The 6000-nt window shown below is 41.4% G+C and overlaps 1 pseudogene; it reads right to left on the bottom strand.

Moving 5' to 3' along the window:
* Nucleotides 1-691: 691 nt before the first annotated feature.
* The window catches only part of LOC109123289 (uncharacterized), a 56956-nt pseudogene continuing 51647 nt past the window's right edge, over nt 692-6000 (bottom strand).

Genomic DNA, 6000 nt, shown 5'->3' with positions numbered 1-6000 from the left:
CAAGAGGTGAGATAGTTTTTCCTCTTATAATCGGAACCTAATGTGCACAGTGTGTGGTAAGATTAAAGTGGAAGAAATAATATTGAAATCAATAGGAGTTTCAATAATTCATCAACTTTAATAAGCATAATACGAACTCTAATATTCAAGTAAAAAGGTAAGAATTCAATTTCTCCCATTTCATTTTGAGAATTTTTCCTTAATAATCATGGAGAGTAGAGTAAAAAATTTTAAAATTAAACAAAAATTTTAAAATTAAGAAAAAAGTACTAAATTAACAAAATAACCTAGCATTATTAACAAAACTTCCTTCCTTAACTCTCTCCCCAACCGAGATCAACATTGCCCTCAATGTAGCAAGAGCGATTGTAAATAAAGGGAGGAAGTGGTACTTCCTGAGTGACATTGAGTCTGAGTTGTATAGGAGAAACCATATGATTCAAAAAGCAAAATAGTAATGAGTAAAGGAAATAGAAAAAAATGCTAAGTATAAACAAAAATGATATGTATATATTACTCTAAGAAAGTACAATGCTAGATATGATTATGTAATACATCCAATCCCAAAATATAAAATATCAAAACAAGTAATAATATCTACTAATATACTAAGGAAATACAAAATAAAGAAATGATCAAGTAGGGGGCTCTCTGGTGGAGATGATGGCTTTGTGGCTGCCTCGTGAGTGGCCTAAGGTGGGACATCGACTTTGATGGTCTCCTTAGCTGGAGCTATGGGCTCTGATGGTCCCGAAATTTCAGTCTGAGGTGGTGGTAGGAGTCCCAGATGTTGCTGAATTTGACAAAAGATAGCAATATGCTGGTCCTGCTGAGCACGTATGTCGGCCATCTGCCGGAATAGAGCATTGTGCGTAGTGGCAGTGTTTGGAACAAATGTACCATGGCACGAAAATCCGTGGCGGATATGGTGATGGAGGCCTCCAATGTAGGAGGTGCAGCTGGTGGAACAGAAGGTGTAACAAGATGATCAGTAGAGGTGGCCTCAAGCATAGGTGGTGCAGCAAGGGCAGGTGGTACAAACTCTGCGGGAAGCTCGTCCTACTGTGCCTACTCAGCCTATGGTGGCACTGGAGATGCTGGCCTGGGTGGTGCTGCTACAGGTGCTGAATAACCCGCCAACTATGTCCATTTTTCAAGAGTGAAATGCTCTCGACAATGGTGGCGGCGCTCAAGGTGGGGCTCAGTAGGATAGCCCATGTGCTCCAATATATGACAGAGCAGCCTCGGAAACAACAGTGGAATAGTGTTGGCTCTCTGTAGCTGCTTCCTGTGAACTTTCTCCTCAAAGTGGAGGAGAGTGGCTATAATAAGGTGATGTGGCTCGAAATAGAAGCCCTCAGATATCCTAAATAACGCGTCCAGGATGACTCCTCGCCCATGCACTAGATGCTGAAGAGGAAAAATGTTGGACCGCAACAACACATCTATTAGGAGCATCCCAGATGGAAGCTCCTTACGTAGAAGGAATGAATCTCCAGAAGTCCCCTTGGATAGGATGCCGACTATGTCCCGTTGAGATATAGGGGACCACTCCCGGAAATGTGTTGGATCCACTGGCTCGTATGGAATATGGAGAGCCTCAGCAATGTGCCTAGCCTCTAAGATACCTTGGCGCTCATCAATGCCAAAATGAATGGAGGTAGGACTCTAGGTGTCCTGAGTAGTCATGGACTGATAGAAGTCCATTGCCACTCTGGGGTAAAAGAACTCCTTAGGAGTCATAAAGTGCTCGAGATGGTACCTCTGGAGCAATCCAAATGAATCCGGAAGCTCTGGCTGCTGTCGCATGGCCTCAATGTCGAAATTAAGCTCAGAATGAAATGGCTTCACTCTACAATCTGAATTACCCTCAATGGGCTGCACGATGATGATAGGCCTCTTGATGATGGCTTCCGGGGCAATGCCGGAAGGACACTGAGAATCAGTAGGGGCCTGAGGATCAGGTGATTACTACTCAAAATGTGCTATTTCATAGCTTGTAATTAACTCTTTTAAACACTTTTGAGTAGTAGTTATTGCCTTTTAACCCAATTAACATATTAAGGACCTTTGCAAGCACTTCTAATCAATATGTGTTAAGTTTTGGTGTTTTGATAGCCTTTTTGATCACCAAAGCAATCCGAGATTGAGGAGAGTTGTTTGGAATCTTTGGTAAAGCAAATTGAAGCTCAGAAACGTGAAGAACTAAAGCTTTGAAGTCCTTTGCTGCCATGAGTAAATCCGGAATGTAAGGAGAAGAAGCAAAGAGAAATCTGTCATGAAGCATATTCTTGATGACAGTCATGTCAGCCACTTTTGGAGCACTTTCTGAAGTCCAATTTATGCATTCTATATGTCGTTTCGAAGCTCAGGAAGTTAACAATCCAATGCTTCAAACGGTGTGCAATTTGGAGTTGAAATGAAGAAGTTACAGCCATTACAAGTTAATCACTCCAAGCTAAAGGAAGAGTTTTGCACAGCGCTGCGAAATCACCTTTTTGTTGCGAAATGATTTCGCAGCCTTTTTTGTACAGTGCTGTGGAATTCCTCCTGAAGTTTCCCGATATATGCGACAAGTTGGAAGCTGAGAACCTCAAGATGAAAGCCAACTTCGCAGCCCTACGAGAATAACCTTTTGCTGCGAAGTGATTTCGCAGCCCTTTTTGTATGTCTGCGAAATTTCGCAGACATCATTTTCTCTTGCGAAATGGTCCTTAGTGCGTCCCGATATTTGCTACCGACATTGGGAGATATTTTCCATCAGATTTTTGTTGTCTAAATCCCAAAATTCTCCTTGTAAGCCACCAATTACAAGATTCCTTAGCTTTTAAGTTAGTAAAAAGAGTAAATATCCATGTAATAATTAGTTTTGTATTATGTTCATATATAAATAGCTCTCGAGAGCCTGTTCTCGGAGAGAGAACCCTTCTGTAAAAGTTTGAAAGTAAGTAAAATTCAGGACCTTTGTTTTGCCTTACCTTCTCACTTTGTATTATTTATTTTTTCTAAGTTATGCACTCTCTGAGGAAGTTTCCCCAGAGAATGAGTAACTAAACCTTTAGTTCCTTGGAGCTAAGGTTGCCGGGAAAGGTTCCAAGTGCAAGAATGCAGAGCTTTGTGGTTTCAGCCATGAATGAAGAGGAAGAGAAATCCTTTAGTGATTTCTATGTTTTTAGTTAACTTAAAACACCTTAGAGTCACCTGGGCCAACACTTGGTAAGGCAAGTGATCTCCAACCATGGAGATGCACTAGTTTACCCCTTGCAAGCCTCTGGGAGGTGACTTGAAGGTAGGATTTTCTAGAATTGCCAATACTTGGTAAGCTTTTGGACTCCAATGAGACATCCATTAGTTATCTCTTGCGAGCTTTTGAAGGGAAGTCCAAGGTTAAAGATCACCTTGAATGGTTAAGGCTTAGTGAGAGGCTCGAACTGTTGCAAGTTGCATCAGTGAGAGAATTAAAGCTGAAATCTAATTAAAGGATGTATCTGTACAACACCGGTCAGAGAATTGACTATATGTTGATTCTCTCACGCGAGGAAATGAACCAACTGACCTGAGCTATGTCTTTTGCATGAGGAACCTCCCCAGTGAACTTGACCCTCCAAGGAATGTTTTTCTTCCTACGTAATTTCCATCACTTGCTTTGTAGTCATTTTAAATCTAAATCTTTACCAATCAAAGTTTTTGTTTTATTTTTTGAGCTAACTTTGAAATGAAAAAGTACCAATTCACTTTGAATTGGTATCATTTGTAATTTGGAAACCCTTCCCAGTGAACGATCCTAGAGCCGCTATACTATAGTAGCTTTTTCTTTGCTACCCTAGTATATGGTGTAATAGGTTATAAATTTTGTTGATTACTCCCTCAAACAAGGAGCACCAGCTGGACATGAATCAGCTGAGACACCAATTGGGCACGAATCATCAGGCTGTGCATGCCTAGACGTCTCTCCAGGGCCTGAGGTTTTGGCTCTCTTAGGTGGAATGTGGTGTACTGATGGCTTAGGGGGTGGAGAAGTCGGTGGTCTCCATGTCGGGTATCAACGCTGAGGAGGGCTAGATGGCACCTTTCCCTCAGAAGACGGAACGGTCAGGGCCTAAGGGGCTTGAGATGAATCCTAAGGAAAGGAGGCTCTTGGCTTGGCCTCGCGAGATACTGATGGGTCGGTATGGCCTCCTCTGATGCGCGCCATGGCCGAAATGGGGTGAGAGGTGGAGGTCACCTCTTCAAATGGGTGGCCGCGGGGCGTGGAATTGAGAGAAAGCCGATTCGCAAGGTGGTGCAGGGTTTCGCAAGGAGTAGATGGGCTTGAGAAATGAATAGAGGCTTTGGAGGTCTTTAAATATGCTTGTTTAAGTGACCTTTTGATTTCCTTCTAAGCGTTGGTATTTCGCACAGAGACCGTTGGAATTCGCAAGGTTGCGAAATGGGTTTTTGAGTTGTGAACTGAGTTCGCAACCTCTTTTAAAATTCACAAGGTTTTCACAAGGCAAAGTTGGGTTGTGAAATGAGTTTGCACAGGCTTTTCAAATTTCGCAAGACAAAGCTGGTTTGCAAAATTTTCGCAAGGTGATTTTTGGTTTGCGAAATTTTCTCATACCCTTGTGAATTGCTCTGTTTTTCCTTCTTCAGAAAAAATTTGAAAATTTTTTCCATCTGTTTTGGAATTCACCTGCAATTGATCATTAAAAATTAAATTAAATCACAACAAAATAAAATTTAAGCAAGAAATCACAATTAAAACAAGTAGCAAATTAATAAAACTTTAAATTAACATTAAAACAAAAAATATGGACTTAATGTCTTCCGAAAGACTAAGTGCATCTAACCATTTGTCTTGTTAAGCTTGATGTGGCTCAAGGAGGTTGATTTCCTCCTTGTCTCCAGAAAATGGCTCCATGAATGGCTTGAGACGTTGGTCATTGACTTTAAAACTCCCGATGCTATTGGAATTGAGTAGCTCTACTACGCCATTTGAATACACTTGTTGGATAGTAAACGGACCTATCCATCTTGACTTCAACTTTCCTGGGAAGATGTGAAGCTTAGAGTCATACGACAAGACTCTTTGTCCTTTCTGAAATTCTTTGTAGGAGACTAACTGATAATGCCATCTTTTCAATTTTTGTTTTGCAATGTCTGAATTATTGTAGGCGTCATTTCTCAGTTCCTCCATCTCATTAAGGTCTAGTAATCTCTTCATGCTGGCTCTGTTAAGGTCCATGTTGAGCGTCTTGATTGCCTACCAAGCTTTGTATTGCCCTTCAACGGGGAGATGACACACTTTGCCATAGACTAGGGAATAAGGAGACATTCCAAGAATGGTCTTGTAAGTTATTCTATAAGCCCATAGTGAATCATGAAGCTTAACAGACCAATCTCTTCTACTCGTATTCACCATCTTCATCAGTATGTTTTTGATATCCCGATTTGCTAACTCAACTTGCCTAGAAGTCTGAGGGTGGTAAGGTGTAGTTACCTTATGCTTCACCCCATACTTGGCTAAGAGAGTTTCGAATGGCTTGTTACAAAAATAAGTACCCCTATCACTGATTATGGCCTTGGGTACTCCAAATCTAGAGAAGATGTTCTCTTTGAGGAATTTGAGAACAACTCTATGATCATTGCGTTTGCACAGGATCGCTTCAACCCATTTAGAAACATAATCCACTCCCACCAAGATGTAGGAATAGCCAAAGGACACAGGAAAAGGTCCCATAAAGTCAATGCCCCAGACATAAAAAAGATCAACTATTAAAATGGGGTTAAAAGGCATCATGTTCTTACGTGTTAATTTCCCAAGCCTCTGGCATTGGTCACAACTCCTGCACATGGTGAGGGCATCTTTGAAAAGTGATGGCCAACAAAACCCGATTGCAATACCTTCATAGTTGTCTTCTGAGAAGCAAAGTGGCCTCCACATGCGCTTTCGTGGCAATGATTGAGGATCCCCTGTTGCTCTTGATCAGGGATGCACTTCCGTATTATTTGATCCGC

Source organism: Vitis vinifera, chromosome 10 (assembly GCF_030704535.1).
Source record: "Vitis vinifera cultivar Pinot Noir 40024 chromosome 10, ASM3070453v1".
In the NCBI taxonomy this organism is placed as follows: Eukaryota; Viridiplantae; Streptophyta; class Magnoliopsida; order Vitales; family Vitaceae; genus Vitis; species Vitis vinifera.
This window is presented reverse-complemented; position numbering and strand designations above follow the sequence as displayed.